General features: G+C 37.8%; 2 pseudogenes across 2 annotated transcripts in view; one reads left to right on the forward strand and one right to left on the reverse strand.

Annotated features, from left to right (window-relative positions):
- Positions 1-3,697, reverse strand: part of LOC308641658 (putative olfactory receptor 10D4) — a 47,517-nt pseudogene extending 43,820 nt beyond the window's left edge. Inside the window, exon 1 of the transcript in view lies at positions 2,802-3,697. The product of the transcript in view is annotated as a putative olfactory receptor 10D4 (transcript). The remainder of the gene's footprint in view (positions 1-2,801) is intronic.
- Positions 3,698-14,435: 10,738 nt separating this feature from the next.
- LOC308641659 (von Willebrand factor A domain-containing protein 5A-like) lies at positions 14,436-23,980 on the forward strand (annotated as a pseudogene). The gene is made up of 12 exons: positions 14,436-14,478; positions 14,585-14,787; positions 15,086-15,290; positions 15,402-15,577; positions 15,862-15,987; positions 19,504-19,662; positions 19,905-19,993; positions 20,179-20,322; positions 20,694-20,773; positions 21,837-21,969; positions 22,811-22,975; positions 23,969-23,980. The product of its transcript is annotated as a von Willebrand factor A domain-containing protein 5A-like (transcript).
- Positions 23,981-25,753: the final 1,773 nt, after the last annotated feature.

Consider the following 25,753-nt stretch of genomic DNA (forward strand, 5'->3'; position numbering starts at 1 on the left):
TTGCTGTTTATGGCAGTGATAAATTTTTCTTGTGTTGTTGTGAGATGCTTATATAACCATATAAAAGCCATCGAACAAAAAACAGCAATGCTGGCTGAAGTCCTTGCAGCACAGTCAGAGGGGTGAGATGGGGGGGCATGTGCATGGAGTACTGCATACATGGCATATGTTAAGGGCATCTGAGTGGCAAACCACCCCCCCCATAGGCACATGAGTGGTAAACCACTTACCCTGTAGGCACAGCCCTGGGCGTGAGGCCATGTGTTATGGTCCCTGTGCTTGCTCCAGGGCCCACTCCTTGACTGGTTGCTGCAAGGACAGTTAGCAAGACATTGTGTTGGTGGCTGCCTATAATCTGCTTACCTACTGCCTGAGTTTATATACATTGTAAATGTGCAATAAAATCAGACCTGCTTCCACCTTCGTTTCCAGAGGTCTTGATTAGTGACTCCTCAGCCACTCTCTTCTCTACCCTGTTCCGTGGACCTCCTCACTGGATGAGAGAGAGCCCACGCAATTTGTCTCCCAAAAGGCAGGTGAAGGAAAAAGAAAGAAACATATAAGTGTTTAAAACTAGAGGGGCTGTTTGGGTTTTTTGATTAGCAGAATATTTAGAGTCATAACAACCTCACTCTAGCAGATGAATATTTTTTTAATTGACATTACACATATAGGAGAAAATGGAGCCACTGTTTACATTGTATTAGTTAACATTAGATATGTTTCATATTTAAATCCAATTGTTGCTTTTTGAAAGGAACATTTGTGTATCAATGATTTTGAAATTTGCAATATTGTCCATTTGATTTCTATCAAGAGTGGAACCTAACTTCTTGTGAAAAACAATCACAGAATCTGTTATAATTTGAATCTTGAATGCCCTTCCAAAGGCTAACATGTTGAATAGAACTAGGGGCACTACTGGAAAGTGATGGAGACTCTAGAAGTTGGACCAGGTTGGAAGAGGTGGGTAGCCTGGGCCACATCTTTGAAGGCAATGTCTTGTTCCAGACCCCTTTCCAATCTCTTTCTCTTTCTCTATCTCTCTGAGTTCCCAGAAGCCAGCAGAGGAGCAGCTTTCCACTGTCATGCCCTTTTGCCCTGATGTTTCTACCTTGAAGCCAGAAGATGGCCATAAACTGAAACCTCTGAAACACTGAGCCAAATTTTTCTTTACTCCTTGAAATTGATTATCTCAGAATTTTGTCACAGCAATTGAAAAACTAATGAATACATTCTTTCCTTAGAAATTCTTAGATACCACATTGCAATTCCCTGGTTACTGGCATGAGCTGCCACTGAACCTTTTAATAGTTTCTAATAGTGCATTCCACACTCTGTGATGACTTATAGATTCTTCTTGGAGAACTGATTTTTAGTCACCTGTTGATGGACAGAAATTGAAGAAAAGAAGAAAGCAAAAACCATTTCATTACAAAGCACTATTCTATTTTACTTCTAAATTACAAATTACTTCCTCCCTATCCTACTTTTTTTCTCTTTGTCTCTCTCTTTCCTTTCTTCCCTCCTTTCCTCCCTTACTCCCTCTTTCTTTCTCTGTAATATTTATTTCATTCATCTGTCCAAGGGGAGTTAATGTGGCTTATAAGAAAAGTAATAAATAACTAGTAGATAAAATATAAATAGAGAAAATAATATAGAAAAAGAGGACGAGAATTATATTTATTACACAATTTAGTATAGTTTCTAGAAACAAAACTTACCTGTTTTACCCTCAGCATTATGGAACACAGAGATTAGGGGAAGAAAAATAACTTATATTGTTTGTTTTATGAGAAAGGAAGAAACTCTCCGTGGGAGGGAAATTTACTATTCCTATTTGAATTTAAATAATTTTAGTTTGGTTTTTCTTTATAGAAACAGAAATAAATCAACATCTTTGTTTTAAAGCCAAATAGCAGGGGCTGGGGATGTGGCTCAAGCGGTAGCGCGCTCGCCTGGCATGCGTGCGGCCCGGGTTCGATCCTCAGCACCACATACAAACAAAGATGTTGTGTCCGCCGAGAACTAAAAAATAATAAATATATATATAAAAAAAGCCAAATAGCAAACCATTTACTGTCAATGGGAGTTTTTAATTTTTTAATCACATTTTTACAAGACAAAAATTCTTACTTTGTGTATCTAATGAGAAACAATATAGACTCATATCTTTCCAGAGGTCTAATAATGCAATGAAAACATCTAGGTCCAAAGGAATCCGCACAATAAAAAACTCTCAAAATCACACAAGACTTTATTCCAAGAAGATATTACCTTAAATATTAGTTAACTAAGTTTGAATTTTGATGTTGCTTGCTGGAAATTGGAGTTCACTCTCTAAAAGAAAAGAGACAGAATTCTGATGTTATGTATTAGCCTTTCTTCAATTTTTTTCTCTCACTCTCTTTTTCCTCACGATGTATAAGAGTACACTTTTAACCAAGACCATGAGGAGACAGATGTGTTTTAATTCTTTCAACTATTTAAACAACTAAGAAATGTTTTGGGGTACAATTGTGCTGAGACAGAATTCATACAGCATGAGTACAATGTCAAGTAGCAACATTATCAGTTCTATTTCATTATAAACATGGGGGGAAAAGATGGACAAGTATATTAAAATACTGAGAATAAGAGGTAGATTTATTCAGAGTATATTTTATTTCAGTATGTTTTGAGAACCGCAGATGAGAATTTGTCCTATGATATGGAAAATCAGACTTCATCCTAAAAAGGTTTAGAGTCTTTTATTTATTTTTTATTTATTTTTCCAGAGCAAGACTTCTCTTGGGAAATACATTCCTCAGGGCTGATTTTACGTCTTTATTCCTCAGGCTGTATATAAGTGGGTTCAGCATGGGAGTCACAAGGTTGTTCAAGATCTGAACGACAGCACCCATCAGGGGCCTGGGGTTAGGCCGTAGGTAGATGATGATGACTGGCCCATAGGCACAAAGAATCGCAGCCAGGTGGGCACTGCAGGTGGAGAATGCTCTTTGCCTGCCCTCTGTTGAATGAATTTTGGATATGGAGATCCCAATGCTAGTGTAGGAAACAAGGATGAGAAAAAAGCAAATGAGAGACAAAAGACCAACATTTGTAAAACCTACTCTCTGAGCCAGAGATGTGTCCTCACAGGCTAGAGGTAGCACTGCAGGTATATCACAGAAGTAATAGCCCACCTCGTTGGAGCCACAGTAGGGTAACTGGAAGGTGACGGAGGTTAGGATAATGGCATGGACACAGCCACCCATCCAGGTCCCTGTGGCCAAGACAGAGCACACTCTGTGGTTCATGATGACCATGTATCTCAAGGGAAAGCATATGGCAACAAAGTGGTCATAGGCCATCACTGTGTACAGGAAACACTCAGTGCAGCCCAGGAAATGGTAGAAGAAGAGCTGGGCAGCACAGCCCTGGAAAGAGATGCCATGTTCCTGCCCTGAGAGGTACAACAACATCTTGGGAGCAGTTATGGAAGAGAAACCAGGTCAAAGATGGAGAGGTTTCCCAAGAAAAAGTACATGGGAGTGTGAAGCCGAGAGGAGAAGATGATAGCAGTGAGAATGAGCACATTTCCCAGGAGGGTACACAAATAAAATAATGAGAACACGAAAAAAAGGGCTGTCTCTAGGCCCTCTGTCTCAGGGATTCCCAGCAGGATGAATTCACTCACCATGGTTTGATTTCTCATTTTTATAGAAGAATCAATTCTTGATTGTCTGTAGAAAGAAAGCTGTGGTTAAATTTAATATGTATTTAAATTTGTTCTGTTTAGATCAGTGCAATGAAATGGAGAAGAAAATTATCTAGATATTTAGAGAGTGATGCTTTCTGAAAAAAATTGTCTTTACCTTCCCACATCTCCCAAGATGGGTATACCCTTCCACAGTGTAGTTTCCAATAGCAGGTGGCACTCATGAACAATCCCACTCAGCCTCATTGGTCTATTCTCCTATCTTCCATTCTGCATACACACTGTTAAATTGCATTAATTGAAATGTTCCTTTGTGACACTTATGGAAGCCGCACGTGAAAAAGATACAGTATTTATTCAGTGGTCTCATCCTCTGGAGTCCCTGAAATTAGTGCAGATGAGTGACTGGTAGCCTCCACCTCAGGCTCCAAAGTCTATAATTCTCTAAGCAGGTCCAATTTCAACAACACTAGTTTTGCACCAGTAGGAGACACAGGGGAGAGGGTAGTAAAAACACCTTTACAAGTTTTATAAATTGGGAACCTTGAATTTTTTTATTGTTTTATATTTTCCAACACAGTAAGATCTTTAAATTATAGATAGCTCCGTGGATTCTAAAAACAATGCCTAAGACCCTATCAATATCTATTATCTCTCTCTCTTTCTCGGTCTCTCTTTCTCACACACACATCTATATATGATTATGAGGAAAGACAAGATAAAACATAAAGGTAAACTGGGCATGGTGTCCCAGCCCTGTAATCTCAGAGGCCCAGCAGGCTGAGGCAGGAGGATCATGAGTTCAAAGCCAGCCTCAGAATTTTAGCAAGGCGGTAAGCAGTAAGACTCTTTCTTTAAATAAAATACAAAAACAGGGCTGAGGAGGTGGCTCAGTGGTTAAATGCCCCTGTGTTCAATCCCTGTACCAAAATATAAATAAATAAATAATAAACAAAGGCAAAACTTCAGGTACTCACATAGCAAACACTGTGCATAACTGGCTGGATTGTTGAATGTTGTTTTTGTTTCCTCCCCAGTAGAAGAAAGAAGCTTCCCCTGCCTCAATTCCCAGCAGCCTACAGGTTGCTAATAAGGGTCCTGAATTACTCTCTTTTTAAGCTATTTTCATGTAGCATACCACATGTCTAAGTGTACTCCAGCTCCCTTACAATCATTTCCTATCTGACTCCAGGAACTGCAACAATTCATAAACCCAGGAGATTTTAATAATCTTGGTTTTCCTTTGGGCATTAATCCTTCAAGTCAGGAACCTCATTGTGCAAGAGTGCAATTAACTACTTGGTATAATTGGAGCTCAGAAATGAGAAAGTGAGATGAAGAGAAAGAGAGAGAGATTATTATAATTTCCTTTGTAAAATATACTTTGTGGAATAAAGGTTGATCTGATACCTATATAGCACATGTTTTTATTTAGTGCTTTTTTATGTGCTAATGTTTTTAATAGATCATTTATACATTATTTTACTCCACAATACTGCCAGAATTAACCTATTGCAACAGCAACTGCAGTAGCTGAGAGAATTAAAGAAATTGATGAAAAGCTAGGCCCAGTAAGTGTGGGAACAAGGGCAGCTCCAGGGCCATTAGCAGTAGAGTTTTGTGGAGCAGCCTTAGAGCAAGGCTGTGCAATGACTCAGGTTCAATAGTCTCATCCTCTGGAGTCCCTGAAATTAGTGCCCTCTGCTTTTGTGGAACTCAACTTAAAATTCAGTACAATGTCCTTGGTTAAGTCATATGCTTGCCCTGTATTCAGGGTCCAGGGTCCAGGGGAACAAATATGGGCAGTGCTCAATGGTATGGAGAGGGGCTACTGCCTAGATAGAAAAGTAGAAAATATGCTGAAGGGCCAATAAGAGTTTGAAGCTATTACTTGAACTGTCTGCCTTATGTACTGTGTGGCATATATTGTGGCTTCTATGTTAAAATATCATGAATATTCAATAAATATTGAGTAGAGGGTGCCAGACCTAATTCTTCAATTAAAACAATTATACATTTGTTTATTTACATGTACATGAATTCCACTTATTCCAACAAATATCTAGAATCCAATTTATGCCAGATATTAATCACTTGCTAAGAGAGACAGACAAGTGAACTGTAAAATGGATTAGATATATTCCCTTGGCTCAAGAAATGTAAACTATCTCTGGGAGAAACAGCATCGAACAGACTTATTTAGATCTCAAAATTCTGATGGAATCTACAGAGATAGGAAAAAGTAAGTAATAAAGAGAGTTTTTGTTGTTTTTGCTGCTGCTGTTGTTTATAAATGCCCCAAATCATGGAAGGAGCTAGCCTTTGGCTTGTTTTTCAGGACTTTTGTCCATGAAGTTTCTGATCAAGTTTTAGTGCTTATAGGATGTTTAAGTAGTTACACCACTCTGAAAACATCTCAAATCTGGAATCATTAAAAATTAATAAAATTAAAATTTAAAACATTATTAAAAATTAATGTTTTTCTTACACACTAAACAAATGATAAAAGATAAAAACTAGATACTTTTATCTTTCTTTTTTTTTCCTTTTCAGTATGATAGAGGGAACTCAGGGCCTGGCACATGCTGGGCAGGCACCTTACCTCTGAGCCATGTCCCCAGTCCAATCCTTGATTATCTTTAAATTTTGGAGCACCATGACTGGCATGAAGAATTATTTTTTATGAATAAAGAGATGATTCATATACTTCTGACGAGCAATCAAAATTTCTTTAAATTTATATTAGCTAAAATTTAGGAAGGCAAATAAAATAGACTATGTTAGATGTTCACTTTAGAACCAAGGTGGCATGTGCTAAATTACTGTGATTGTCACAGTGATAATACATCCACATCCCAAAAGGTCCAGTGTTCTCAGTGATGATACTTATTACAGATTTAGTAGTCATCAGAGGGCAATGGGACAGTATTTGATAAAATAGCAAAAGGTCTCTTATTTGTGCTTATAGTTCTCTTCTTCCAGAAAGCAACAAGATATTCCAAAATTAACATAAGCAAAAAAGTAAAATTGCAAGTTGTTTTTTATCTGCATTTTTAAGCAAAGTTTTGCTGTTTGTGTCAAATAGATTTTGTATGTGTCTAGAACACATCAAATACTAATTTTTAAGGAATTATTACTATTTAATTGAGAAAATATAGATATATTTATGTAGTACAATATGGTGTTTTCAATTAGGTAACAATTAATGTTTTATTATCTTATGAAATGACTAAATCAAGCTAATTAATATATGGATCACCTTTTTTTTTGTAGTGAAAACACTTAAAATGTACTCTCAACAGTTTTAAAGGCTACAATTTTATTAATTCTAGCCATAGTATTGTGCAATAGATCTCTTGAACGTGTTTCCCCTGTTTAACTGAAATTTTGTATCCTTTGATCAATATTCCCTTTTAGCAAGCCCCAGTCCTTGATAAACCCCTTTCTACTCTCCACTTCTATTAGTTCAAATTTTTAATAATTCCTATACCAGAGAAAATGCACAGTACTTTTCTTCCTCTGTATGGCTTATAAATAAGATCCCTGAACTACAGAATTTTGAGATACTTGTTCAGGAAAAAGGAGAAAAATAGACACAAGATCAAAAAAAATGCAACTGGCAAAGTGCAAAAGCCTGGCATTAGCCTCATCTGATAGCATCAGAGCAGATGTTTATTTACTTAAGTTTCCATGTATGACAGTAAACTAAAACCAGATTTCAATTCTCTTATCTGGATGGGCCTCCCACAGACGCCCTCTGGGAATGCTTACAAGGTAGGAACCAACAGAGGAGAGCAACAAATGGGTAGGAGAATAATAAACCCCACTCTGTGGCTTTACAAAATTTTCTTGTAAATGAGTTTAGGCATAATGTAGAAGCAACATAATTACTACTACACCACTGGGTTTTGAAATGACTCTGCTTTTTTTCCTCAAGAGTAATTACTCTGAATGTTTTTCCACTTCAACTTTTTAGATTTTATCATTTTCACTTGACCCAAGTCTGAAATATTCTTTCCTTCCTCTTGAAAACAGCTTTTTAAAAAGTAAATGTTACAAACTCATTGCAAAATAATAAAGAAACACACAAAAAATGTAAGTTATTCAAATCCCCATAAATAGGATTACATATTTTAACATTTAGGTGGACATTGTTTCCAATGTCCATTTATACATGGACAATTTGTATTGGGATAAAATAATGTGTAAGTATTCACAACTTCTGTAAGAGATGGTGTGGCTCAGGCCAGAGAGATAGAATACATCTGGGGACAAGTTACAGATGGGAACAACAAAAATAGATAGAAATCCCAAGAAGAAATACATGAGAGTTTCAAGAATAGAGGAAGAAAGGAATGCTATAAAAATCAGTCATTTCCAAGCAGAGTGAAGAGGTAGATGACAAAGAAGACACCTAAGAGAAAAGTCTTCATTCCCTCCATCTGAGGTATTCCCAGGGGAGTGAACTCATTGAGAACAATGTGATTTGGTGACAATGAGTGTACTGGTATTGTGTCTGTCACAATCACACTGCACCTTCCTATTTTTGTGTTCTTTGGAAAAAATCACATCTTATATAAAGATGCAAATATGGTATATTTAAACATTTCTAACTGTGCAATTTATGAAACCTTAGAGTCACAAAACTAAAATTTTTAATATAACATTTGTGTGTTTTCTGTATTGTAAAAAAATTGTATTTAAAAAGAGTATTTGTGGTAAGAATACTTAAAATTGATCTACTTTCTTTTTTTTTTTAAAGAGAGAGTGAGAGAGGAGATAGAGAGAGAAAGAATTTTTAATATTTATTTTTTAGTTCTCGGCGGACACAACATCTTTGTTGGTATGTGGTGCTGAGGATCGAACCCGGGCCGCACGCATGCCAGGCGAGCGCGCTACCGCTTGAGCCACATCCCCAGCCCTGATCTACTTTCTTAACAGATTTGTAAGTATACTATACAGTAATGTCAGATACAGAAGAATATGTTCATAGATGTATCTCTAGAATACCATATTTATTATTGTTTATTTATTAACAAAATCAAATTTTTAAATGCTCTAAAATGATTGCTTTTGACCAAAAACAGATTTAAACCATTTTTAATAACCCAAGACAGCAATTGTTGCAGCGAATTTGTTTTTGGCCAAATGAAAAGAATTTAGGTATTTGTTAATATATCATGTGGTCTGATTGTTCATATAGGATAGATAGGGTGGGTATTGAACGTCTTCTGTGTTGGGTTCATATCTCATCGACACCCTTTGTTCTCTATAGATGTCAGTATTTGGCCTGTCTGTTCTGTGATTATTTTCAATTTCAACTTATTTCCTTACTTCTTGTGGTTCTCGTTTCCCATGAGCCAGAACTTAATCATAAGATGACGCTGGATTTAAGAAAGACTGGAAAACTGGAAAATGTTTTATTTTAGAATAGCCATAGACTTGGCTTCACTTAGGATTCCTACTAATAAGAAAAGAAGGTGAGGATCAATGTTCAAAAATACCTAGCAAGGCCAAAGCACAAGAACAGACTTTCATGTGGAGATTCCTCATCTGAAGTAGCCTCTATTTGTTCTGTAATGTACTACACTCATGTATTACCTAAAGGGGTTTCTGTCCACAGGCAGTAGCACATCTTTAATGGTGTCCCATAAAAGTATTATAAAGCTGAAAGATTTCTATTTCCCTGTGGTGTCATACCCATCCTAATGTCATAGCAGGATGCATCATATGTAATGCTGTATTAATGTACCTATTGTGCTGCCAGTTACATACAAGTAGGGGACAATAAATTATGGGAGCTATATAGTATTTGACAGAGATGATAAATGACTATGTTATTGATTTATACATTTACCATACTATATTCTTTACCATTGTTTATAGTGTACCATTTTAAAAAAGAAAACCTTACTGTATACCAGCAGGAGCCTCATACATCTTATGTTTGATTCATATCTTGATTATATCAAGGGCCCGTGTTCTTAATTGACCTGGACTTTTGGGTCTGTGTTAGTATACTTTTGATTACATAATAAAGAAAATACCTAATGAAACATGTTACAAAACATGTTCCACAGCTGAGCCATGCATGATAGTTTTAGTTTCTTGAAGAACTTTCATTACCAGATATATACTTCTTTGCTTATTTTTTTGTTTATTGTTTTTTTCCCTCCATTTACAATATAAGCTCAAAAGGGAGAAGAATTTGTCTTTTTTTTTTTTTTTTGCTAAATGCCAATGTGCAGAATAGTATCTTCTGTTTTGTATAGAAGCCCAGTAAATACATGTTGACTGAAAGAATGAATTATGTGTTTCTCTAATAAAAGTTTGATCATTGGACCATTGGACACATTAAATATTTTATCTGAAAAGTATAAAATTATTGACTGTATTTGAACAAATGTGAATAAACTCAAAATATAATGCATCCATGCTTTAATAAATATAAAGGTCTGTTTACTTGTTATTGTGCCAGGTTTAGGGTCATTTCACCTATTTATCCTTACAATAAGCAGCAATATATGTGTGTTCTCTGATTCTGTCCTTCCAACCAAATTCTGTGTCTGGTCTGCAGCAGACTTCAAATTCTAAGCTTGTGATTCAGCTAGATCAGAGGATGAATGCTACATTTTCCCCGCTTTTTTCTCCTGTTGCCAGAAACTTCAGCCAATAAAGTGAACATGTAGCTGAGGAAAGAATATGTAATATATAACATATGTAATATATAATATATATAAAATATATCAATATTATATATATGATTTCTATCCAGAGAAATAGACCATCCCTTCTCATAATTAGTTTGTCATATATAATAGTAATATATTTCTGTATTATTGCTTACTACTGATAAAATCAAATTTGTTCTTGTTCTTATGCATTGCTTTACTCTTTATGTGTATGTATTTGTGTTTTTGTGTGTGTGTGTTTACTTTCACATGCATTAAGATCAATTAGATCTTAAAAACAACTCAGGGAATTAGCTACACCACTATCCTCATTTTACAGATGTAAGAAGAAAAAAGTTGCCATGACAAATACATCACAAAGACCTAATCAAACTGAGTCTTTCATACACATATATATGCTACATAGATTTTTCTACATTGATATGAACTTCTTTGATCCAGATTTAATAGGTCAATTTGATATATAGAGAATATACAGGGAATTTAATCACAGGTAGTGTTCTTTAGCCAGGAAAATGAGCACAGATATTCTCAGCTATTTACACTGTTACACCAGAAATGTGATTTGCCATCCTGAAGAGACACACAAATCACCATGCCTGGAAAATGCAGACCTTATAAAATGGATGCTATCCCAACAAAGCAGAAGTGTGTACCCAGCCCTAGCACTGGGTATCATGCAGAGACAGAGAATTGAAGTTAGAGTTGGGGAATCAATGACACATGCCCACAATGTTTCTATTAGCAGGGCCAGCACAGCAGCAAGCCCTTGGTAAAGTCTGTTACAGGGATATTTAGCATCTGATATCACTGCTAATGTTACTCTTGCAGCATTTTCACTGGAAAAAACAGCTCCTTCTCTCTTTGTCTCTCTAACAGTTCCTTTGTAGACACCAGGCAGGTGGAAAAAGCAAATATTCTCATGTTCCGGACTTTTACATGATCCAAAGAAGAACAGAAGTACAAGTATTTGTTTAGTAAATATCAGTAGGTCCCTTAGTGGTATAGTTGCTAAATTATAACTGGTCCCTAGAAGGGGGAAGGACTTCCTGGGAAATTTAACTGCATTTGCTTTCACTTTTCATCAGGTCTGGGAACTTCAGGAGAAGGTAGGTAACCCTGCTGCCTGCACTGAGACAGAATCCCACCCCTGCACCTGAAGCCTGAGCCTCCCATTTTACCTCCCTTTCCCCTGTCCTTACATTTATTGGTACCTGTCTTCTAGTTGCAAACCCCAGGGTGTGGAACTTAGTACTGGTGTGTTTCCCCAGGATTTCTGCAAGTTTAGTTGTTTAGGAGAATCTTGGGGGAAGGCCTGGAGGGAAAATTTGGCCATCTTCTGATAATCCCCACCTTTCCCATTTTACTATTCTTTTCTATCTCTCCATCCCTCTACTTCTCCCTTCCTCCTGCTTTTCTCTGGGATAAGTGATGTTTTCTCTGTTTTGTGTATGTTTGTGCTGTCAAATGTGGCTTTAAGTCTCCACCCAACTCAATCATTGCAGCTCCCAAGCCTATCTATGTCAAAACTGAGATTGCTGCTGTCCCTTTTTGTAAATACCTGGGCAATGAGAATCTAGGACTGAAAATTTAAAGATTGAATCACTCTCTGATTCTGGGCAAGCTCCATGCTGCAGCCCAAATCACTTCCTGGCTGGCCCAGATTTTCCACTTCTCATAATAGGCTGTTAGGGTGTGGTCCACTGGATTCTCCTGCTCCTCCCCTCCCTGCCTGCCTGTGACTGCTTCTGTCAGACTCCTGCATCTCCAATGTCCTGTCCAAACAGAGCTCTCAGGCTGAGAGAGAAGCTCTCTCTCCTGGGTAGCTGAGAGCTTGGATTTTTCTCAGTCTTTGGTCTGCTTTGTTCCTGTATGAATCTACTGCCTTAAGTTTCCTGTGGGTGTTATTAGATGTTCTTTCTCTGACTTAGCCTAGACTCTTCTATCTGTCCCACTTAGGGATCATCCTGGAAGCCCTTTTCCTCAACATGTTCTCCTGTTCTCTAACCTGCTACTTTTCTCTTGTGTTGTTTTAAAATGTGGGGTGTTTTACAATGCACTGTTTTTATTCAATTGCCTGTAATAACAGATTTGGAATGAGGAGCCTGGTTATTGCTGTGGATTTGTATAACAAGGCTTGTTGCATAGGAAATACAAGTGATATCACGTGGATAATCAGCATGGGCACGATTTCAAATTTTGTTAAAGTGGAGATTTTGTTTGTTTTTCTAGGTGTGGGAGTAGCTGTGTATGTGTGCGTGTTTGTGGATCTAACTCAAGGTCTTGTTTGTTCTAGACAAGTATTTCATCACTAGCAAAATCATCACCCTAATATGTGCTTTAAATAATGATTTGGATCAGGATAGTGAGTTTACAAATATTTTTACCCAATGCTTCAGAAAGCTTGGGCAGGGATCCTTCCAGAAGGAAAGCTGTTCCTCAAAAGAGCCCCTGTTTTTGTGCCTGCAGTTCCCTTAGGGAAGCATGGCATTCTTTATATTCTGTCCAGGGCTCTGGATAAGCACATGTGTGCTATTGTTCTCCAGCATGCTCTGAGCTCCAGGTGGTGCCATTTTAACTCTTTAAGTCCTATTTTTAGTTAAAGCCCCTGTTGGTCCTGGAGATGGCAGCCCAAGTCACACTGTGTCAGATCAGGGACAGGCAAGCTAGCACATGATCCAGTGCAGAATGGACTCAAAATGACTCCCTGGAGCATGAGGATTCAGCATTAGGATAAAACCCACCTGTGGGCCCCCTGGATAAAAGAATTGCCATTAAATCATGCTTTTGGTACATAAGATGTATCTCTGTTGATATGTATCAAATTACATGGAATGTACCTCCAAAATGATTATAAAATTTGAGAGGAATGTTTAGGACAGTCTGATTTAAAATGTGGGACATGTTGCACGTATACTACTTGAATACTAGAATAATTTGGACATAGCAATTAAAAAAAATAAAAGTCACAAGGCATATGGTACAAGGTTTAGGAGACTTAAGATGCTTTTTACATGGGAGTCTGAATAGAATGATTCATAATGATTAACAGTAAATGTTTATTGAATAATAGTAACAAGGTATAATAATAGTAACAATGCTGGTATCTGTTCCAGTTTAAAAATACTAATGTAGGAATTTTGCATATATTAATCCAAATGTGAAATGAAGGTCTGATGGTTATTATTTTGGAAAGATAATACCAAGTTTCAAGGGAGATTAAGGTTATGAGAGTATAGTGGGAAATGAGGGTCAGAATACCGAGATCTGGAAGCAATAATTTATTAGTAGCACCACAGCTCAGAGGGATATTTGCCAATGTCTAAGCCCTAAGAATAATAGGGCTTATACTTTTATACATAAGCAAATTTGGGGTACATCAAGGTAAGGGAGTTGGTGCAATTCTACTGGAAGGTGCATTCTACATTTCTTATATAGGTACAAGTTTGTCAACAATCTAGGGACTCAGCTCACATAGCTTAGGGATTTTTATGGCACTAAGCCTAAATGGGGATTGTTCTATTCCCACTACTTTTTTCCTGTTTCTGTTACTGCAATTATCTGTTACAGCTACTTGTTAGCCGCTTCAAACCTCTATGGTTAAATGTCATTAAGCAGATTTGCTATGTGTCAGTGTGCGAAACCACAGCCTGTCTGCTCTTAAACTGCTAAAATTCTTATTTTACTCTACCATGGGATCTATTCCCAAGGGAACAGTGTATTAAACACACTTTTGAGCTTTTGAAAAAGTGGAATTGCTGTTTTAAGTAGCCTCAAGGGTTTTAAAATTTCCTGTTTAGTGAACCTTGTTGAATCATACAGCATCACCCACCCCCACTCCTGGGGAGGGTTGTCATTTAGAAGGAGCCAAACTATCAGACTCTGTCTCCTTTTCCTCCTCCTTTTGTTCTAGATCCAACCCTAACTTCCTGAATGTATTCTTATGCAAGAGGGAGGCTCATAATGTACTAATATTTGGATGCATATCTCCCAACATGTCAGTCTGCTCATAATGTGTCTTTTCCTCAGATCACCTTGTCAGCATGGAGGGCTCCTGTGGCCTAATCACTCTCCAACAGGAGCCAGGTAAGCCCGATGTCCAACCCTTGTGTACCAGTGCTACCCAACCCCTGAACTGCAAGAGGTCTTCTATTATAGCTTGTGGAACTCTTGAAACCTGACCTATCCCCAGTGGCACTGAAGAATTTCTCTGTAACTTTGTCCATCCATGAGTTTGTGGCCAGTGTGTCTGCAACCTTAAACTGTGAGAATGAGGAGAAAGTCCCTTTGGAAGCCTCCTTTATGTACCCAATGGAGGAAGACTTTGATGTCTTTAGCTTCAAGGACATGATGGATGGGAAAAAAATTGTGGCAGAATTACAGGACAAGATGGAGGTACAGAAGATGGGTTCTTTGTCTTCTCCCTTCCTTTAATGATTAATGTGAACTCTTTAAGATCTCATTCAAATGAACCTTCACTAAAAGTGCTGGTGTTGGACGCTTTTCCCTCCACTCACGTCTAAATGCTGATTTTCCTGAAATCATTTAAGGATAAATCACTTAAAGGCATTAAAACTCCAGGTGTGAAATTGAGAAGAACCATTAATTTCTTTCTCTAACAGTCTTCATTTTCTTCAGTCCTGTCTTTTCATTTGTTGTTACTTTTCATTCCCATCCCTCCTGTTTTCCTTAGGCCCAACGCAACTATGGGGATGCCATATCCCAGGGACTTATTGGAGGAGGACTCATACTCCAGAGATGTTGCAATGTGGGGAACCTCCAGCCTGGGTCAAAGGTGGAGCTCACACTGAGGTATGTTCAGGAGCTGCCCTTGGACGCTGATGGGGCCCTGCACTATGTGCTCCCAGCCATCCTGAATCCTAGATTCCATCTCCCTGGTGAATCCTTTTCCCCTTTGAATACTGGGGTGGCATAATAGAAGATTTTTTCCTTCATTTTGGGGTGTGCCAAAACTATTAGAAAAATAGAATGAAAGTATTTTTTTGTAGAACATCTTATAGATAGTTGCCTTGATATGAAAACTCCTCTAGTCCCCTTGGATGAACTGCCCTACACACTCAGCATGGTTGCCACCATCAGCTCCCAGCATGGCATCCAGAGGGTCCACTCCAACTGCCCCTTGAGTGCTGTTGAGTTCCTTGCAGATGATAAGACTTCTGCTCAGGTAATCAGTAAGAGAGGACTGTTGTTGTCAGGACCCTATTCCTTGGGTGCTGACTTTGTCCAACCCTTCCCAGGTGGTCCTTACTTTTCCCTATTAACCCAGAGGGGGATGCACTGTGCTCCCTCTTCACCCAGGTTTCATATGCTGAGTCTTCTCCTGATTCTCCCACTGCTCCTGGTCATGCTCACTGGTGGAAGAAGCCTGTGGCCCTCAGCTCTGACCTCAGCTCCAGGCAGCAAAGAGTGAAGATTCTAACCTGACTCCCTTGATAGTCCCCAACTCAGGTTTCCTTGGCTGAAGAACACAAGTTTAACAGGGACGTAGAACTCCTGGTTTACTACAGGGAGGTGCACAGCCCCCGAATATCTGAGGAGATGGGGATGCCTGAGAAGAAGCCAGGTATTTTGTTATCCCTTTTTACTCAGTTTTTGGCAGATGACTGTCTTAGAATCACTCTCAAATATCCTCACTTCCATTTTCTATCCAATAGCAGCTAAACCTACTCAAGTGAAATATTGAAAGAGCTTCACTGCAGCACACAAAGAGATTGGCTTGGGTGTGCACTGTGGCATTGTCTTTTAGGCAAGTTTAAGTAGTAGATAGTTAGATGAATAATGTGAACAAATAATTCATAACAGAAAAGACAGGCATTTATACATATGCAGCAGTGATCAGTCCAGATATAAATGCAAATAAAAATGAGCATATGACATCTTTATATTTTAAAATAACAAAGATTTGCAAATATAATGCTTCATGTTTCAAAAGGTATAGTGAGTTTGGCACTGTCATAGATTACTGTGAACGAAATGTTTTGTGTCCATCTTTTCAAGACAAATTTTACCATATATATCTAAATAAATGCTCAATTTGGTAACTGCAATTTTTGGAATGTTAACTAAGGACATAAATCTAAATACAAATAAAAATATGCACTGGATACACTTTAATAACAATTTTAATAACATCAAGTGTTAAATGATTAAAATTATTTCATTCACTATGCTGTGCCCTCATTAATGTGATAAGTTAATACGTAGCTACTGAAATATTATACATTGGCATTTTGGAATAATTTGGAAGAAAGGCCTCTATGTAACTGGAAGTAAGAAATAAGTCTCACAAGCAGGTTACCACTATAAAATAACATATGCCATAGGAAAAAAACATTTTTAAAAAAGGACGTATGAACATAGTCACTGGGATTAGATTAAGACAATGTTTGGTTTCCTAATTTCTTTTTTAATCCAGTGAATAACCCTTATTGATAGATTCTTCATACATACATGTAATATTCCTGAAATTCTTTCTTTTTTTAAATTGTGACAAATAATAAAATTTAACACCTTAAATATTTAAAGTGGACAGTTCTGTGACCTTAATTAATTCATCTTTCACCACAATCACCACTATTCATTTCTAAAATTTTATATTTAGCCCTAATTATTAATTTCTAATACTGTTTAGTGTCTTAGTAAGTTCAGTTTCTTACTTTTCCCTAATTTTTCTTATTAACTAAATCTTCCTGAACACATATGTGCTTTTCCTAATAACAAAAATTGGTACAACCAAGTCAGTCTATTGTTCTCTTGGGCCTTCCTGGCTGCCTGCACTGGGGTGCAGGGACCATAAAGTGTTACTGGAAAGATACCTCCACTCAGCAGCATTTTCCACATGGTTAGAATGGAGGCATTGTTGGGGACAGTCACATTCACAGTGACATGGTTGGGACTAGACTCATGCTTACACAACAACAAAGCTATGCAGTTCTCTGGAGTCAGTTCCCACAGGCCATCCCAGGCTCTCATTACTGATGTGTGGCCAAGGTAGTTCCATACACTTGAGCTTGCAAAGTGGCATTCTTTGGTGGCCTCACTTGGCAACCATAATTTCTTAGGGCCAGCTGTCCATGATGAGGTCCCAACCTCAAAAATGTTTGCTATAACCAGTTCATCTCCTATGAAGCTGCACTCTCTGCCTTGTACATTAGTTATCTGTGTTTGATTCCTATTGGTGAGCTCTTCATGCCTGTGAAATACATTATTAGTGATTGGTTCTCAGAACATTATTTCATAATGTTCAATTTTAGAAGATAAGGATTGAGATCTCTATCTCTTTTCTTGTCTGATATTTTTCTAGGCCCCATGCAGATGTTCTTATCTACTCCCATGGCCAGTTCTATAGACCACAGAGGGACATCAAGGACATCCTTATCAGTCTCATGAATCTCTTCCAGCAGAGATATTCAGGTGCAGCTTTGTAGCTCACATATTTGGTCGATTTGATTTGCTGTACATGTAACCACAAGGAAGCAAATGAAATCTTGGAATGGCAACCTGGCTCAGTAAAAACATTTTATTGTTGTGCCAAATGAAGCATACCAGTATAGAGGGGAAAGCACAACATTATTTTTTAAAAACTTAGAAGAATTTACTATATTAAGGGAATGATGTCTTTTTAAAATTAAAATTTAATTAAAAATAACTGTATAAAAATAACTTTTAGAAATAATTTTATAAAATTATTAAGAGTTCAATATGAGTTCAGTCCTCAGCTAAGTTTCATAAGGGTATTGTATCACTTAGCCAACAAAACAACCATATTAAGTAGATATTATATACCTTGGTTTTTCAGATGAGGAAACTGATGATAGCAAGGGGTAGGGTTAAGGTTTGAAAAACCTTGTTTGAAAACAAGGAAGCCAAGATTGGTAAAGTTAAAGATAATTTGAAGGAGGCTGAAAGAATTATAGTAGACAATACACATGCAGTGCTCACCATGTATCTGGTGGTATTCTGAACAGTTCATATGTACTGACTCCCATCATTCTTATTCAACCTTTCTGACGTCTCAGGACAGTGGCAGCCCAACAAAACCCGGGTGTTTCTTGTCACAGAAAAGTATCTACCTTACTCATCAAAATAATGCTGCATTGTATATCCAGATGTCTGGATTGTATATACATCATTTTTTCAATTAGTCTTTATCAAATATTTTGTGGATGATACCTACTATATTCAGTAGCCTGTTTGATTAGTAGAGCATCCCATGAATAAAAGATTAAACTGAAACAGGATCCATGGTCATATTTTATCTCAGGCTTCTAAGGATTTAATTCTACAATTCTAGATTCAGTTTATAAAAATACAATAATGGTACCTCATTCCATATCCTCTTATATTCTCTGAACTATAAAAGTGGAGTTAATATAATCTAGTCATTCTCATTTAATTTCCATCTCAATAATGATGTTTGAATTCCAGCATCAATTTTCATTCACACCTAAACATAAAATCAGATATAGCTTTAAAAGTTTATCCACTCAGGATGGTCTCCTCTGTTCTCCCTCATCCCATGGTTTATGTGAAGCTATTTGAATTCAACATGAACCCCAGAACTTTCTTTTCTTAGAGAGAATATCAGTGAGTCCTTCATACCAAATCATGAGGAATTTCATTGGTGTGTATATTGCTTATAAATACTCTTATAATTTATGAGCTTCAAAATTATGCATATGAGCATCAACCTTTCAAAGCTGCAATTAAAGACTTAAACAATGACCTTTGTGATAAGATTACCATTGGTTTAATATGAAGAAGGTGTGCCTCTGCAGATAAACTTATCTGCTGCTTCTTTTGGCAAATGCTAGAAAATGTTCATCTCATGTGTCTCACTCATTTGCTAAGCTTCCAGGAAAATAGCTTCCAGGGACACTGTTAAAAGGGTTGATTATTCTTCCCTTACTTATTTATATGTTTATGCCTCACTTGCCAAAGCCCTTTATAAGCTAATACTGCCTAAGAATCAAACACAGAAATTTAGATTTGAGATTTTCCTGTTCACTATTGAGTTCATTATAATTGATTCCTGGATGCTTTAAGATTCTTGCCCTTTTTTCTCACAGGATCTTTATCCATTTTGTATAGGGAGATCCTTCTGTCATGGTGAGTTTCTATCCAGACATTCCTGAAGATGAGGCATCCATGACCTGTGCAAAATTTGTCTTCCTTATGGACTGCACAGGAAGTATGTGGTGCCCCATGAATAACCAGAACCAGTCTCAGTCACGCATAGAGGCAGCCCAGGTAAATCTAATTTCTTCCTCTGAGTCAGATAGACAAGTGAGGGTGAATCTGAGGGGTTAAAGTGGGGTGCATTTGGAGATGCAGGTCTATTCTCCACCTGAGCAGCAGCTGGTATGACCCACTCTGAGGCCTTGGAAGGTAAAGTGGCATGGAACCAAGGTGACAGGCTACAGCCCCAAGAGTTGGCTTGGCAGTGTCTGAGGAGGTCCTGTCACTATGTCCTTATCCTCTCTACCCTTCAGGAAACACTGATTCTGCTGCTGAAGAGTTTGCCTATAGGCTGCAATTTCAACTTCTATCAATTTGGATCTTCCTATGAGAAATTCTTTCCATAAGATTCTGAAAAGACCAGAAAATTAATCTTTTAAAGGAAGGGATTAGATTTGTTAAAGATATTACTGAAGAATTGATCTAGGCTTTGGGGATTTCAGGTGGGATTACTATTTGACTTGGATTTCTCAGCTATGTGCAATGTCCAACTGCTGTTCTATCCCTGTGTGTGTTTGTTTCTTTCAGGAAGAGTGTGAACTCTACTTAGAAAACAATGGAGGAGGAGGGAAAGAGTTAAGATCATGAGCAAGGTACCTATGGGGCACTGAAATCTTGGCACCACTTCAGAATATTTACAGGAAGCCCTCCATCCCTGGTCACCCCCTACAGGTAGGAATTGGAACAAACTTAACAGAAGGACACAGGGAAATGAATCAGTCCCTGAGCTTCACTGCAGGGGTTTTAAAATGTGATGTATAATTGGAAGACTCTATTTTATAATACTTAACTCAGTCTGTTGGACAGGGGAACTGCCTTTGTGGATTGCCCCAAAGTCTCTGACAAAGTCAGTGTGTGGAGGAGCTGAAAATCCCCAGAGTTGCTAACAGACCTGTGAGGATGCTGTGCAGTGCCAGGGGAAGTGCATGCCTGTTTGTAGAGCCCTGAAGTCTCTGGAATGAAGCAATTAGGGTTTTCAAGAGCAAATTCTGATACCTTACGGTGAATTTAAAGTTTAATGTGTATTTTCTTTCTTTATACAGCTTTTTGTCTTCACAGATGGAAAAGTTGCAGAAACATATAGTGTAATTTAAAAAGTTCAGTTTAACCACGAGAAACATAGGAACAATCTGAATGTGATTCCTGTTGGGGTGACCAGACCCTAATGGTGCCACTTGCAACCTATATCCTCATAATACCAGTGTTTACATCAGGAATTGTCCTCAACACAAAATATGTATTATATAAATTTTTGCTATTACTATAGTTATTATCTTATATTCATCCACACAGAACATTTTAGGGAGTTCTAGGCAGAGATCAATAAAAACATTTCAGTTTTGATTTCATACATGAAAATAATGTAAAAGTATGCATGTAAGCACTATATATATAGCATAGGGGACACTTCAAAGTTCATGTTGGAAAAGTACAGTGAGGGCATCAAGATGCTGGCAGAATTTGGTCTTCAGAAAGAATGATACCAAATTAATTGCATTCATCCTAATGTGATGTCACTAGATTTGAGGATGATGACTCACACTAACCCAAATGAAAAAAGACTTGTTATGTAAATCTAAATCCATAGTATTAATTTACAATGGAAACTATTTTTCCTGCTGTTTATATTAGTATTACCAAGGCATTCTCTGTTCATAGATACATTTATTTGGGAAATTAGACAGTTTAAGTATGTTCTGGTGCACACAAACTAGGACACAGTAAGATCTTTCCAACTGAAAATCAGAAGACCACATATTAAGAATGGCCTTCCTGGGCAGATCCAGTGCCCTAATAGTACCAGGAAGGTACACGGAAAAAGTTTCTATATTTTCTTTCCCTTGTCAGAGTAATGTTCTGCTCAGCATAATGCTTAGTGCCATGTTGACCATTTGGTAGGGAAATGAATGTGGATAGATTTGTTAAGTTTTCAGGTCCCCAGTTCTTTATCTGGGAAATGGAAGAGAAACCTGTTGCTGAAGAGACTCAGCATGCTTAAATTCTACTAATAATTTCAGGTTTTTTTAAAGTTCCCTAAATATAAAACATGTTCAATGATTGGCTTCTATTACAGTTCTCATCAGAGAAGTAGATTAACTTATCCTGTAATTGTCACCATTCCTTGTTAATTGTGTAAGTCCATTCTTGACTGCCCATGTCTAACCTCCATTTATTTATAATTGCAGATGTTTCTCATTTGGCATTGGAGAAGGAATTTCCACCAGCTTAATAAAAAGCATTGCCCAGGTGACAGGGAGCACTTCAGAGTTCATCACAGGTAAGGACAGGATGCAGTTCAAGCTGAGGGGAAAGCCCTGTGTCCAGAGATGGGCAATCCAGACCAAGTACACAGCAGGGTAGGGGACACTGCTGTAAGGGCAGGAGCCCAACTTGCCTCCAGTGTGCATTTTCCCAAAGGCCTGGGCTTTGTCCTTAGCAGGGCTACATGTGGCCTCATACAAATGTGTCCACTGTACATGTGGAATATGGCCCAATTAGTTGGAAGACCAGAAATAAGAATTTAAAAGAGGTTGAGTCTTTTGTATTTGAGAACAAATTCAGAGAAACTAAGAGCTTTGAATGTCATGTTTGAGACTCCAGACCTGTGCTTCAGGACCTTTTTTAGTGGTAAATTGATGGTCTGTTATCAATGCACACAAGGAGATATCTCTGGTTCTATTTCTAAACTCCTCTTTTCTTTTTCTTTCTTTTTTTGGTACTGGTGATTGAACTGTATTTTAATTAGAGACAGGGTCTCATTGAGTTGCTCAGCACCTTGCTTTTTGCTGAGTCTGGCTTTGAAGTTGCAATCCTCCTGCCTCAGCCTCCTGAGCTCCTGGGATTACAGGTGTGCACCATTGCACCCAGCTCTAAATTCTTCTTTCCCTGTTGCTGCCATGTCTTCTTTAGTTCCATTATCTGGATATCAACTTCCCCTAGCATATCTTCCTTCACATTTATGCTATTAAATCTCTTAACCTTTGCTTTCTCATGTGTAAAGAAAAAGAGATAATACCTACATCCCAAGATAGTATTAAGAATTAGGCATAACATGTGTTATGTCACATAGCACCTGATACATAATAAACATTCAGTTAATTGTGGGTATCCTTCTCATCCTTATTTGTTTCTGCCTATTTGGTTCCCTTTCCTCCATCAGGCTCTTAGGTCCCTGAAGCACTCTCTACAGCCTGCTATATGCAATATCTCTCTGGGATGGAATTTGTCTCTTGGTGTGCCTGCTACCATGCTTTCCACAGAACCAACAGCCATGTTTAAAGATCAGAGGTTAATCATATATGCCCTGCTCATTGGGAAAATGCAGGTGAGGCAGATTAGCAACTGTCCTGACAATTTCAATAAAGTTGGTAGGTAGATTTACATTTCAGCAAGACTGCAAATCCCAGGGAGAGCCAGACCACCATCTTCCCCATCATTTCAAGTCTCTGATTTCCTGAGCTATCTGATGGCTATTTAGAGATTTTAATGTGCTGAGCTGGGGAGGTGCCACTGTTCCAATCATTTGTCTGGTCATGTCTGCCTTCCATCACTTCTCTAATTTTTAGGAAATTGAGTCTACAGGAGAAGTATGCCTCAAATACATGCTCCAGAACAAGAGTTTTAAGCATAAGCTGACATTTTTCTCTACAACCCATGCCAGATGCCAGGTAAGAATTCAGTTTCCCTATTCTTTTCCCACATTTCTCTTCATTTTTCTTCCCTTTTTCTTTTTTCTGTCATCCTTGCTGTTTGGATTCCTTTTATTGATTTTGTCTTTAATTGTTTCTCTACATTTGCCTTTTTCTTTATAAAACATTCAGTCTTGTCTCTGGTCTTCTCTGCCCTTTTTTTCCCTTTGCCGTTCCTAACATTTGGAACCCAAAGTAACTGTGGGTGTTTTCTGTAAGTCTCAGAATGTTTTGTTTCATTTTTTTCTCTTAGATTCACCATTCACCATCTTCCTAAAAATTCCTTGACCAGAGAAAAGACTTGGGTTTCAGTGAGACCCTAGTTAAAGATAAAGAACTCGTGTTGAAGATCAGCATTGAATCTGGAGACATCAGCTCCTTTACAGAATATATTGCTATAAACAAGGAGCTTAAGCAGCCAGTTCAGGGGACCCTAGCTTACAGGCAGAGTCCAAGGCCAATTCTGTTCAATGATACCTGTAGGAGGCCAAGAATGTGTTTTTCTGGTGAGTTTATCCCATTCAGACTCCCACAGAGTAAGTGTCCTGGATATCTGAGTATACTATTTAAAGGAAAATCTTGTGAAAGACCTTAAGCTGTCTCATTTTCCCTGTGCCTCCACATCCAAGGTTGTCTGGTGAATGTTAAACATTTTTTTTTCTGTACTAAGGAGCTAAAATGTGGCCCACTGGTAGAGAGATTTAATATGGAAGGATATTAGAATATAGAAAGTACAGAGAAGCATCAAAAAACCAAACTATTGCCAGGTACAGTGGCACACGCCTATAATCCTAGAGGCTCAGGAGGCTGAGACAGGAGGATCTTGAGTTCAAAGCCATCCTCAGCAAAAGTGAGGGGCTAAGCAACTCAGTGAGACCTATCTCTAAATGAAAGACAAAATAGAGCTAGGGATGTGCCTCAGTGGTCGAGTGCCCCGAGTTCAATCCCCAGTATCCCCTCCAAAAATAAACCTGTTTAAATCTGAAGCTAATCTATCAATGATATGGTAAATTGTCCCCCAGATGGCTGGTGTTGGTAATGTCCTGATACTAGTAGTGGTAGAAGAGAGGACTCAAGAAAAAGAAAAAGAGCCCCTGAAGTTAGTTGGAAAGTTTCTACTTCTCCCCCAGGGAGAAGTAGAAACATTTGTATAGAAGAGGGTCCAGTATCTCAATTTATGTAGTGGAACCAAACTACTAAAAAGAACCATAGTGTATGTGAATCTTTTCAGCAGTACTCAGCAGATTTGGCATAAGAATGGAGCAAGTAGAAAGTTGGGCTAATTTCAATGTTGGAAGTTTGCTAGATAGGTGTGATGAAAGCAAATTAACAATATGGAGTTAAAAATATCAGTAATGGAGTGGCAACTGTTGGACTTGAGATTTAGATTGCATACAGAATAAAGATGAAAGGAAGTTTATATATGGGAATAATAGAGAAATCAAGACTTATATGTTTTAGATGAGGTAAAATAGGAATGTCTAGGTAAGAAACTGGAAAAATTAATATTTTAAAAGTAAGATTTTTTAGTTTGTTTTTTATAAATGGCACAATTCTGCATGATAAAAGGCTTATTATGCCTGGGAATGTAAAATTGAAGGAGAAAATAGAGCCAAAGTCATTGAATTTGAGGAGGTTAAGAAGCTTTGCATCAGGAAACTGGGTAGGCTATCTCCATGGGTATGTTGAAAACCTTCAAGATGATGGCAGACCTTACAATGAAGAAGAAGTCTACAATCTGGATTTCAGAAGCCTTAATTCCTAAAAAGGATAATGCAAATCAATTGCAAATTTACCCACTAGTTGTATCATGCCAAGAGAGCTCTCTTGAGAAATATGTATTGAATGTTCTGGTGAGATTGATCCTCATGAACAGATCGTGAGCTAACACATTTCCTCCCCCGCTGCCGCCTTTTTCTCCATCTCTCCCCCATACTTTGTTCAGGGAAACACTAGTGATTCTAAGGATATACAGAACACTTATCCAAATCCCTAACATGAATGGATTAATAATAATCCTCTCTCACAGGGTCAGCTGCAGTCATGCTAGGAAGCAGTAGTGATATGGTGGAAACTGAGCTAAGCTTGGGAATGCCTGGGCTCTTCTGTTGTTTAACCTTAGGAAAGAGCTCTGAGTTCCTGTGTTCATATTTGTAAAATTGGGTTAAGACAAAGCATCTTACACATTTTTTGATAATCAATCCAAGCAACATGAAAATGCACTGGAAAACTACAATAACCACAGATGTTAGATGAAATTGCTTATGAATGAGTATTTAAAATTACAATTAATAGTGAATTTGTTTTTCTTTATAACTCAAAGAAGGAGTCATACTGTTTTTGATTTGAGATACAGATTTATCTTTAACCAAGTTAGTTACCTCAGTTACTTTGATTAAACACTTAGAGACTAA

This window comes from Spermophilus citellus (genome assembly GCF_964194105.1).
Source record: "Spermophilus citellus genome assembly, chromosome: 2".
NCBI classification, from domain to species: Eukaryota; Metazoa; Chordata; class Mammalia; order Rodentia; family Sciuridae; genus Spermophilus; species Spermophilus citellus.